This window comes from Cololabis saira, chromosome 2 (genome assembly GCF_033807715.1).
Source record: "Cololabis saira isolate AMF1-May2022 chromosome 2, fColSai1.1, whole genome shotgun sequence".
NCBI lineage: Eukaryota > Metazoa > Chordata > Actinopteri > Beloniformes > Belonidae > Cololabis > Cololabis saira.
The window spans coordinates 50,017,424-50,030,925 of NC_084588.1; the positions used below are offsets into that span (position 1 = coordinate 50,017,424).

The 13,502-nt window shown below is 38.7% G+C and overlaps 1 protein-coding gene across 1 annotated transcript in view; it reads right to left on the minus strand.

The window, feature by feature from the left end:
* LOC133464730 (solute carrier organic anion transporter family member 3A1-like) overlaps positions 1 to 13,502 on the minus strand; it is a 68,562-nt gene that overhangs the window by 15,765 nt on the left and 39,295 nt on the right. The gene's annotated exons all lie outside the window — the stretch shown is intronic.

Sequence of the window (13,502 nt, forward strand, 5' to 3'; positions counted from 1 at the left end):
GTAATTGATCTCATAGCAGATTCCCAGCAGGGTTATAAATTATCAAGCAGATATGGTTTCTGGGTGGAAGTGCAGCTCCGCTTCACTGGCTCTTAAACGCGCAGGTTTTCATCAAACATCAGGCTGAGCTGGACTCCGTGTGTGGCAGTTAACCCTCTATTGGCTGACATATGAAATAACACCCCTAAAAGACTAAATACATCTTTTTAAAAATGTTTTATTATAAGTGTTGATTAAATATTGAAATTATAAAAAAAAAAACACTTCCAATTTTGTATTTATCAATTTCTAAATAATAATTTTTCCTATCACTATGAAAACAGCAGGTACGTTTATTTATGTTTTATTTAGTTGTTCATATTTTTATAATTTTTTGCCTTGTATAACCTTTTTTTTTAACCTAGATCCAACAAAGGTTTGAGAAATTCAACTAGCAGGCTTATGAGTCAGCCAAAACATTGACATATTTCAACCAAAAAAGACCAATAATCTTTTAAAAGTGTCATCTTAAGACTTATCCACAAAAAATATCAAAACAATATTCTTTCACTCATTCATGTGCATTATTCTCTCATTCGTTCATTTTCATAGTGTATATATATTTATTTTTCCTGTTTCTTATTTTCTTTACATAGTCTTTCTTTACATAGTCTTTACACGTGTGCACTTTTACGGAGCTGCTGACTAATCTCATTGTACCATTATAATGATAATAAAGGCTTTCTATTCTATTGTATTCTAAAAAGCATCTCCAGGCATCCTGAAAATTCATCCCATGATCATTAAGTAAAGTACCTCCTGCAATAACGGTTCAAAGTGCTCGTGTCTGCAATCTGAAAGAGATCTGCCACGTCTGAGCTGATCTTTGCAGTTTTAAAACGAGACTAGAGCAGGATGTAGGTTTGCAGATGAGCATGCAGGTGAAGAGGTGGCGTTATATACTCAGGACCAGGGAGGGTTCATCTGTTTTAAGATGATGAAGCAACGTTTAAAGAACAATTCACTCAGAAATACATCGATTCAAACTATATGTGTCTTATCCGAGAGTTGTTGCAATACCGGAATACCTGCCAATACTGCTGAAAATGCTGAGTATTTACATTTGTGCATCACCTAATTTAAAAACAGAATCCCAGTTCGTATCTATTTCTGTAAAAGCCAGCAAAGGAAGTTGCACCTTCTGCATTTCAACTACAGCAGAGGCATTAAAATGGCAATATCTTCTTATTTAAGGCTGAAAAAAAGGGCTGTGGTTTCAATAGTCGGTAAGAAACTGCTTAAAAATAACAAACAAACCAAAGCGTGTAAGGAGCCAATAGGTGAAAAAACACAAATTTATCAAGTTAAAGGGAAAGACGGAAGTACCGTAGTAACAAACTCTGGAGTTTGCTTTCAGAAATGAGAGAAAATTACCAGTTGGATGTCTAATTGGACGTCTGCAGAGTTTTCCAGGTCAGAAACTCATCTGAAACTGCTCTGTGTCAGTAGATGTGTGGCGATCAGCTTCATGTCAGACATTTGGACCTCTAACATGTTCAGATATCAAAACATTGATGTTGTTTTCAGTTCTAATTAATTTAATTGTATTTAGATCGGATCGATTAAAGTACAAATAATCTCTGAGCGCGTTTCAGAGACCCAGAACACCGAACAAATATTTCAATTTTACTTATTTGTTGCTGCACTTTCATTCCTGAATTTCTATTTTTAGACAGATAATCTTTACTTGAAATTAATTAAATTTAAATAAAAAATTGACATTAATTAAAAAACTGTCAAATATTTTAATTCAAAGAAGAAGCTAAACATTAAACTGGTATCAGTGCTCAGTGTTGGAATCAGAAACAAAACAAAAGGAGTCAAAATATGTTAAATCGTGACAAAAACTAAAGTAAACCCCATTTTTCAATTTTTTTTTTCTCTAACCACTGGCCACTTAAACCTAATCCATCCTTCATCCCTGAAATATACAACTTTGTGGCAACATTTAGTATAAACATGGAGTACTTCAAAATGAAAATAGACTCGATTCCTTCTGCTCTTTCATGCTTTCCAATCCCTCTGCCTATTTACAGTGAGAAGTTTTCCAGCTCCTGAACTGTTTCCCAGAAACTTCATTATGAGAAGTCGAGGATATTAACAAAAGATTGAAATGTTTTTGGCAATTACAAGCCACTTCCAATCTTGCTTTTCTCTCAAAAGTACTGGAAAAAGTCCTAGCGGTTCACCTCCAGGACCATCTTGTGCACAATCACCTCTGAAAAAGTCTGGTTTCTGTTCTGCTCATAGTACAGAAACAGCCCCGGTTCGAGTTACATCCGCCCCACAGATGGCAGCTGACCCCGGCTCATCTTCCATCCCCATCCTCCCTGGTCTGTTGGATGATTTTGACTCAGTTCACCACAGTTTACACTCCTCAACTGGCTCCACTTACGAGGCTCTAAACCGGTTCAAACCTGACCCTACTGACAGGACAGAACACATTTCCATTGGAAGTCTAGGATCCCAAACACAAACTGTCACCTGTGGGGTCCCCCAGGGAGCAGTCCTGGGTCCTACTATGTTCACAATATACTTGCTTCCTCTTGGTCACATCGTAAGACGCTATGGAATCTCATTTCACTGTTATGCCGATGACACATTACTGTATATGAAAACAGACTAAAATCCTGTTATCTTCCAAAGCTTCTCCATCAAAATCATTGTTGCGGAAAAACCTGCTAAAACTCTTTAACACGTTATTTCCAACTAGTTGAATAACTGGACTGAGAACTGATTGTCTAAGTTACCAAGAATAAGACTTGAGGGATGCTCCAGATTTTGGTAGATTTAATTATACATAAATTACACATATAATAACAGTTGCATGCAAAAGGGTCAGAACATCAGGCATCTTGATGCAGAATGAAGATGAAACATAAGGAGCATACTGTTATTAAAGCGTAGAGGATGATTCATTGTAGTAGACAAAACATTGGTGTTCCCACGTCTAATCTTTGTTTGGGAACTAGTCTGCACCGGTAGTCGGCCGAGGCTACTGTACATCCTGAGGTTCTCAGCAGTTTTGTTTTCATCAAGTTTGGGAAACACTTTTTCCCATCACAATCATCATCATCATCATCATCATCATCGCTCTTTGCAAACCCTCACTTGCTGCCTGGAGGAGATGAACGTGTGGATGGAACAAAACTTTCCTCATTAAAACAACTAAAACAAACTGAAGCCCCACAACAGATTGACTCCTCCAACATTTACTTTCTCTGGCCACAACATCCTCATTCCAGTATAAGAGTTGACCCACAACCATGTTAAATACCTCAGTAAGAACTCCTTCCATCCTCTCAGAAATATTCCCAAACTCTGCCCCATTCTTTCCTCGTCAGATGCTGAACTAGTAGTCATGCTGTTATCTGCTCCGGTCTGGACTCTTGTAACTCCGTTCTCACTGGTAGTCATGACAAGACTCTACAGAGACTAAAATACATCCAGAACAGCATTAAGAATCATAATGAGATCACAGAAATATGAACAAATCACACCCATTCTCCACTTCCTCACTCACCTGTGCACTCATGGCAACGCCCATCCCACCTCCAAGAACTTAACCTGTGTCTCCTTTAAGTGTATTGCGTGAAGTAGTGGTCGAAAATTTCTGATATCTGACTTTCAGAGCTTGGTGGGTAATTATTTAAAATGATTAATACTGCGGTGAGTAATACTCGGGTATACCACAATTTATATTTATAAAATGTTTTACTATTAATTTGCGCAACTTTTAACTACTGTATGTCAAGTTTTTTCTTTTCTTTCATATTTAAAGGGGACCTATTATGAAAACCAGGTTTTTCTTGCTTTAACATATATAAAGTGGTCTCCCCTCAGCCTGCCAACTCAGAGAAGGAGGAAAGCAACCAGATTCTGCAGTGTCTGTACAGCCGCCCGGATGATCGTCCAGTGTGATGTGGATCTACGAGCCAATAAGATTCTGCTCCCGTTGTGACGTCACGACAGGAGCATAGGTTTGGCCTCCGATGCGTGAAACCACTCCCACAACTATAAAACCATGTAACTGCATGAGCGTCCGACTATCGTAGCACTGCGTGACATTGGACACTCTCTGTCCATCTCCCTCCAGCAGCTGAACTTTATTGAGGTTTTTGTAGTGAAATGAGGAGGAATCATAGAGATAACTTCTCATTTCAACTAACTGGATTAGCCGTTCCCCATCTGTGACTGTTTCCTACAGTGCTTTCAACCGGCTTTCAACACGAGCGACAGGAAGAAAATAGAAGCAGGGCGTCCGACAAATGTTCAGCTCAAAACGGCGCGCTGCATCGCTGCGTCGCTGCGCTGCGCTGCGTCGCTGCGCTGCGTCGCTGCGCTGCGTCGCTGCGCTGCGTCGCTGCGCTGCGTCGCTGCGGCCAGTTAGAACAGTCCAATAGAAAATAAAGCAATGGAATTGATTTTGTCGCCGACGCTCGCTCGCATCGCATGCAGTTAGGACACGGTGTAAAGGCTGATTTATGGTTCCGCGTTACACCAACGCAGACCCTACACCGTACCCTACGGCTTAGGGTCTGCGACGATTTAACGCAGAACCATAATTCAGACTTAACTCCGCCGACCGGAGCTTTTTTTCATAGCGGTGTATCGCGTCATTCAGGCAGCCAATCAGCACAGAGCCTCATTATCATAGCCCCGCCCACTCAGAATCCTGCATAGAGAAGGAGGTTAGAAACGGTAAAGATAAAGACATGGTTCAGTGGCTGAATTTCTAATTTATATAGAAAAAACAGCTTGTAAAAAAAAAGCTTGTTTTTAAGACATTCAAGGCCTGTTTAAAATAGACATTAAATGCCATAATAGGTCCCCTTTAAGATCTAGGGTACAACTGGAAAAAATAGTATTGAGTTCATAAGTTTTTTACTTCTTCCTACTCCTTATTATATTTATTAATTCTCATCTACTTTGTTTACAATGCTACATTTATTATTTACTGATTATTATTGTTCTTTTTTATGTTATTGATTCATTGTTCTGCTGTTTTATTTATTTATTTATTTGTGCTTATATTCAAAATAAAAGATATCAAATCAAATGGATTGCTAATTTGTTTGACAGATAAAACCTGCCTAGATTCCTTCCTTTTAGTGGGCCGGCACTGATTCTCCCTCAGCAGAACTCCTTCCCATCACCCTGCTGTGCTCACGTACGGGAATCTGACCAATAGCAGCCTCTCACTTCCCAACTTTCTGAGTCAGATGACTTCGGCTCGGTTGACTCACTGATGCCAGAAAGGCCGGAGTCATGTGACTGAGGAGTCATGTGACCGAGAAGTCATGTGACCGAGGAGTCATGTGCCCGAGGAGGTCTGCAGTCAAACACAGCCAACTAACAACCTCCCAGCACATACTGTAACACCTGATAACCGACGCATGTGGGGGTTCTGGCAAATGCAAATGCAAAGACAATACCCTGTGATGGCCCGTCTTTCACCTGGAGATGATTAAATAAGCTCCAGTAGACCCCCCCCCCCTCAATACTGTAGCGTGTATAAATGGTGGATGTGAGGATGAAGCAGCGTAGATGATCTGATCTACAGCTACATTAATGCACAATATTCATCCCCTCAGCAGAAAACAGCTGATGAACGCGACAGAGATGTGCAGTTTGCTTCGTCATTTCGTGACTGAATAGTTCTGCAGAAACAGCTGCAGGACGCCACTATTTCAGGACCGGTGCCAAACTGCTATCTGCACTCGCTCTTCCACTCGCATATCGGAGGTCTTTTCTCTGCAGACGTGAGGTAAAGGAGCTCTAACCTGCAGTCTAACACTCCCAACTGTTGGCTGCAAAACATTTGCACTAAACTGGTTTTATTTTGTCCAGTAATGTCAGTTAGTCCCGGACAGAAAATTAATGTTTGGAGCAATTTCAGTGTCTATGTTGGAGTCAACATGGAATCTGGTTAAACAGCATGTTTTTACACAAGAAATAAACAGCAGACTGAAAACTAAACATGTAAAATTGTACAATGTTTAAAATAAGCTGAAGGTATGGCGTTTAAATCCAGTAAAATAAAGGCAGAGTGTGAATCATTTAGGACTAACTGACCCTGCAGTAACTGCAGTTCTGTTGCTGAGGATGCAAAAGTGCTGTTTTCTGTGAGCTGCATACTGTATGTCACTGATGGGCTGGAAACGTGCATCACAAACCGAGGAGTGTGAGAGGAACCTTCTTTGGGAGGATATATTTATGTGGAGACATTATTTTTTTAAACCACTTCAGCAAGGAAATCATTTCAAAGGTTCAAGATACTGGACTCAAAAGAACAAGTTGTACTGATATTTAAAGACCCAGCATGCAGGATCTAGTGGTCTATATATATATATACACCGTATTTTCTGGACTATAAGCTGCTACTTTTTTCATAGGTTTTGAACCATGCAGCTTATACAAAGGTGCAGCTATTCTGTGGATTTTTCTTCCACCGCTCGGGGCGCTCTAACCGGAATTAGAATCAAAACTAAGACAAATAAATGCTAAGAAGAATACGCTACTTCTTCTTTAGCAAATAGAAGTAGGTAGAAGCAGATTTCAAACAGATAAATAGATAAATAAATAGCGGTTATTTTCTCTTGGTTCTGTCCCGTTTTAATCAGCAAAGTTGCTGCCGTGTTAAAAGGATCTATTTAGGTACAAACATGTACATCATTTACAGTTCAAAATCCTTCTGTACATGTAGTTAATATCTAATCTAACAACATAAATATCTGCGGCTAAATATCTTTTTTTTTTAAATAGAGAGGATGCGGCTTATATGCAGGAGCGGCTTATAATTCGGACCATATATATATATATATATATATATATATATATATATATATATATATATATACATACATATAGACAGTACAGACCAAAAGTTTGGACCTTCTCATTCAAACAGATGGGGAAGTGTGTCCATATATATGTACATACATGTACATATATATATATATATAAATATATATATATATATATATGTATATATATATATATATATATATATATATATATATATATATATTCATCATCATCATATTCATCATCATCATCATCATCATTATCACCATCATCATCATCATCATCATCATATATTCAACCTGCTGCCCTGTAAAATAAAAAAACACACTAATCCATAAGAACAAATCCTGGTGAAATTATACAACAACAAGGAATACACACACTATAAATGTCATTCTACTTTGCCTTGCTTTTATTTCTATTTTCAATTTCTTTTATTATATCTTATTTTCTTTTATTTATGGCATTTTATTTATTGTGGTACAAAATGGAGAAGCGTTCCAAATTTCATTTTATGTCTGACATCCAATGACAATAAAGTATTCCTATATAAGCTTAAAAGTAATCCTGCAAGCCAACAAAGCCAAGTTTATTTTATATTCTGCAATGCACTTAGCTTTCCCGTGAGGTTTTCTGTGTAGTAACTTCAGGTCACGTGCACAAAGATGTAACTTCAGGTCACGTGCACAAAGATGACCAAAGCATGATTCCAGAGATGATTTATTGAAGCTGCTGGGAGGCTGAGAGCTTCACAGATGTCTTAGGTATCCATGCAGACCTCTGGCTGCTTCAGCTCGCTGCCGGCAAAGTGTACTAAAAATACGCTCTCCGTATCCACATGATGCTATATCTGCATGTATAATATAAATAGTCTGCATATTGTAGACATTCTCACAGAGAATTAGGGTTTACAGAGAGTTCAGAGATACAGTATCAATATTTATTACATGCTAAAGATGTCCTATGACTGAATGCAATGATAGAACTTAAAAATATAATATTTATAATCAGACACAATACTAAAAACATTTTACATTTAACTAATTTCCTGTTCTTCCTTATGCTTCTCAATATTTTAATTGAACAAACAGCCCAGGTCGACATCTTTTTGTCTCATCTCCATCACTTTCTTCTTGTACTGTATTTGTGATTTTATTCCATTCGGTGAAAGGGATCCATCTCAAACAGAGATTATATTCCATCATAAAGATCTCGTTTTCTCACTGACGTCACAACTATATTCTGATGTAGATTTTCGAGTTTGCTTTGGTTGTTGATGTTTGCTTTGCTGCATGATCCCAGGTTTATTTGCAGCCCTGATGACATCACATTTATCTCTACAACGAGCTCGTGTGTAGTTCATAGTTGACTCAGTGGCTGCAACGTGTCCAGTTCCTGTTGCAGCACAACAAACCTAAATCATCATCTCTCACCTGCCATGCTTAACAGTGGGTACAAGAAGCTTCTTATGAAATACTGTTTTGTCTGTTTTTCTGCATTTCTCCGACCATTGCAGGGAATATCAACACTTTTTCAGCTGGACTGGAAGATTGGCATCGACTCCAATGCTTTCCACCTCTTAACAATCTTTCGCACTTTTGAACTCCAAGTTGTTTGGAAATAGTTAGGTGACCCCTAGCTCAGATTATGGAACATCACAACATTTCCTACCATACTTATGCCGATGACACACAACTCTATATTTCAGTGTCATCGCGTGACTACAGTCCCCTGATCTCATTGAGCAACTGTATTGTCCGAATTTTCTCCAGTTAAATGCAGAAAAGACAGAGGTGATCATTTTTGGCCCTAAAAATGAAAGGGAAAAGATCAGCGCTCACCTCGGCTCCATGTCATTGACAGCTACAAATCCTATGGAGCCAAATCAAGGCCAAAAGTTTTGCTAATTTGAAAATAAAATTTGAACCTGAAAATTCTTTTTTACAGTTTCAATTTTATTTTTTTCAGTATCAGATCTTTTTTTCAGTTTCAAATCTTTTTATTTCAGTTTCAAATCTTTTTTTCAGTTTCAAATCTTTTTTTTTCAGTTTCACGTCTTTTTTTCAGTTTCACTTCTTTTTTTTTCAGCTTGAAATTTTTTTTTCAGGTTCAGACTTTTGGCCCCGATCTGGCGTGGGGGGCGTGGCATCAACTGAGAGGGGCGTGGCATCATGAGTGACAGCAGAACAGAGAAGGCGGGGGACGTTCCTCAGTCATGTTGCCTTCAGGAAACGTAGGTTGCAGAAGTTATCAGTAGAAGTTTGATTCAACACTGTATATACACCATATTCACGTGATTGGCAGTGGAAAAAACTGATACTAGTTACACATTTTTGTTTAAAAAGCTGTTTTAGACCGTACTTGACACCAATCGCAGTATAAAAGCAATAAACTATGCCAGACTGTACAGTTCAACAGCCACACTTTAAAGTTTGACATTTCCCACTTCCACATACTACCAAGTACGGTCTAAAACAGCTTTTTAAACAAAAATGTGTCACTAATATCCGTTTTTTCCACTGCCAATCACGTGAATATGGTGCATATACAATGTTCAATCAAACTTCTACTGATAACTTCTGCAACCTACGTTTCCTGAAGGCAACATGACTGAGGAACGTCCCCCGCCTTCTCTGTTCTGCTGTCACTCATGATGCCACGCCCCCCACGCCAGATCGGGGCCAAAAGTCTGAACCTGAAAAAAAAATTTTAAACTGAAAAAAAAGAAGTGAAACTGAAAAAAAAGAAGTGAAACTGAAAAAAAAGAAGTGAAACTGAAAAAAAAAGATTTGAAACTGAAAAAAAGATTTGAAACTGAAATAAAAAGATTTGAAACTGAAAAAAAGATCTGATACTGAAAAAAATAAAATTGAAACTGTAAAAAAGAATTTTCAGGTTCAAATTTTATTTTCAAATTAGCAAAACTTTTGGCCTTGATTTGGCTCCATACAAATCAAGCCAGAAATCTGGGTGTAATTATTGACTCAGACCTGAACTTCAACAGCCATCTAAAGTTTATCACCAAATCTGCCTATTACCACCTAAAAACATTGCTAGAATTAAGGGGATTCTGTCTAAACAAGACACGGAAAAACGTATTCATGCATTCATTTTCAGTAGGTTGGATTATTGCGATGGCATCTTTACAGGCCTGAACAAGAAATCTATCAGGCAGCTGCAGCTGATCCAGAACGATCAGAGTCCTTACAAACACCAGGAAACTGGACCACATTACACCAGGAAACTGGACCACATTACACCAGGAAACTGGACCATATTACACCAGGAAACTGGACCATATTACACCAGGAAACTGGACCATATTACACCAGGAAACTGGACCACATTACACCAGGAAACTGGACCATATTACACCAGGAAACTGGACCACATTACACCAGGAAACTGGACCATATTACACCAGGAAACTGGACCATATTACACCAGGAAACTGGACCACATTACACCAGGTAACTGGACCATATTACACCAGGAAACTGGACCATATTACACCAGGAAACTGGACCATATTACACCGGTCATGAAATCACTACACTGGCTTCCAGAGAGTTTAAAATCTTACTTCTGGTCTACAAAGACCTGAATGGTCTTGGACCAGAATCCATGCTGGATCTGTTAGTTCCTATGAAGCTCCCAGACCCCTGAGGTTCATCTGGATCTGTTAGTTCCTATGAAGCTCCCAGACCCCTGAGGTTCATCTGGATCTGGTTTGTTGTGGTTCCAGTACCAGAACCAAGCAAGGTGAGGCAGCGTTCAGTTATTCTGCTCCTCACCGGTGGAACAAACTTCCTGTAGACCTAAGGTCTGCTCCAACTGTAGATCCTTTAAATCAGGGCTAAAAACATTACTGTTTACTGAAGCTACTCCTAAATTAAATACTTACCTGATGTATTCTACTGCCCTTATTTTTACCAGCTTGTGCTTTTTATTATTTGACCTCTTTTCTTATGTCAGGTTTTGACATTTTCCCCCAGTTTGTGTTTTCTGTTTTGCCACACCTGTTTTCCATCTGCCCTGATTGTCTGCACCTGTGTCTCATTATCCCCTGTGTATATCTGGTCTTGTCTTTCCCCTTCTCCCTGTTGGTCCGTACTGTTTGCTCCCTCCATGTTCTCCCGTAGTTTCTTGGATTCCTGTTTTTGTTCTGCCCTGGCCATCCTGCTCTGCAGCGTTTTTTGGTTCTTGTTTTTTTGGGGAATAAACTCAGTTTTTGGAACTCCTGCCTCTCGCTCTCCTGCTTTTGGGTCCTCAACAAACCACACTTTGTGACATCTTATCACTTTATTTCATTTTATTTGTTATTTAAGCGTACTCTTAAATTAAATACTTGTGATTTTTGAAAACGAATCGGCACAGATTACTTTTGTAATACTGTATTTGACCCGGTATTTGTACGTTTTGACCGTATAGAAACGTAATTCTCGTCAGTTGTGTGAAATAAGACCTGGAAACAGACATTGCGGCATTCAATTGTCAAACTGGTTTAATTCACCGTACGAATTGTTACAAATCACTTTTGTAATTCTGTATTTGACCCGGTCTTTGTAAGTTTTGACTGTATAGAAACGTAATTTTTGCCATTGTAAGAATGAGATGAACCTGCTGGATCTACTGCCCTTACTCTTTAACAACTTGTGCTTTTTATTATTTCACCTCTTTTCTTATCATTTAATTTCATTTTATTTGTTATTTACTGTTTAATTGTGTCTTGCCGCTTTTAATGTTGATGTAAAGCACTTTGAATTACCTTGTGTTGAATTGTGCTATACAAATAAACTTGCCTTGCTTAGTTTTTATAACCCTTTCCAGGATGATGTGCAACATCCTCTGCTTCTCCACGACCTTTGCTTGTGTCTTTTTCACATAGTATTGTGTTAACACACCCCCCCCCGAATGCTCCAGATCACCAAAGTGACAAAACATAAAAGGTTTGCACAACTGCTGACCTTTTACTTTTGGGCTTGACTGCATTTTAGCTTATTAATATGCCTCTCTGATTAATTGAATTCTGCAGGCGGTCTGTGCAGCATCAATCTTGTCCGTGTAATTACAGCACAGAACATAGAGGGAGCTTGTTAATGTTCTGACACTTGGTGTAAAAACTGCTGAAAAGGACACTTAAGCTAATATTATTCCACTGGTGTAATGAGTCTTCTGCAGCCAGCAGTAATATCTGCAGCTGTAGGAGAGGTCAACGCTGTGTGGGACAGGCCTCCGTTACCTCGTCATGCTGCCTGCACATAAATAATTCCTCACTCAGACTCACATTATGGCACACTTCAATCGTTAGCCCTTGGTATCTTGGCAACAGCGCTTCAGAGCAGCGGTCACATAAAACAACCTGGGCCGGCTCGAGTGGACAGTGTGTGCTGACTCAGAGTCCATCCCTTCTTCTGCTGTCCCGCAGAGGAAGAAAAATGACCCGGCCGGAGTGAAAACATTTTGATGAATTGGACTCACAACTTGCAGTCTCACAGCGCTTCATTACACGCATTACTGGGACGGACACCGGCTATGATTTGATGCAAGCGGAGACAAGCGGACGCTATCTATTACAGAGCTGAACGCCACGCTTTCCACAAACTGCTCTGGGTTGTACTTTAATGCATAGTAGATAATTAAACTTTGTACTTCTGCAGTGTAATTTGTTATATTCTTGCTTCAATTTAGCACTCGGTTGCATCTTCAGCAAAGATATTCGGTGCTACTATGACTAAAGGGCATGTAACCCTTCTGTAAAGTTGGTTTGGGCAGCGGAAATTATGACTAAATATCGTCGTTAACGAACCTTCATCACCTGAGGAAAACGAGACGAGACGCAACGAAAATGCTGGTCATGTGACGATAATGATAATTAAATATATAAGGCAATATCGTTGAGGAATAAAAACAAGACTAAAATGTAGATAACAAAATAAAAACTAAAAAAAAAGCTAAGCTAAAAAAAGCTCAAATGTGTCTTCATTTTCGTTGACCAAAACGAGACGAAAAGAAAAACAAATGTTTCATCCAAAAAGAAAAAGACAGGGAGAAATGCGGAAAAATAAATATGTTGTAAACTCAAATTAGAGTCTTCTGTATCTGGAATGAATGTATTCTTGAGTCTATAAGGTAACAATAATATAATAATAAGATAACCTTGTTTGAATTGTAAAATGGGTTTGGCTAAATACAATCTTTGACTAAAACTAGACTAAAATGCTGAGACTTTTAGTCGATTGAAACTTGACACGACTAAAAGGAGAATGAACGTGACTAAAACTAATAAAAACTAAAATGATAGCTGGACCCAAAGACTAAAACAAAAATTGAAACAGACTTATAAAAACAATACTATATTTCTGATGCATCAACGTTGGCAAAGCTGCAGTTATTACTCCTCCATCTATAATAAAATGACTTAATTAATTAAAAACAAAAACATTTCAGCTAGAGGGAAAACTGGGGACTTTCCACCTACACGCCACAGATTCCTTTTTTTAATGCATTCAGACACACACGTTCCAAAGTATACACACACAAACTTAAATTAAAAAAGTTAGATATGATTAACTGGGATGAAGGAGGGTTGATCGCGGGGTGTTTGGTAATCTAAGGACCAGGGGCCTCATTTATAAAGCTTGCGTGCACACAAA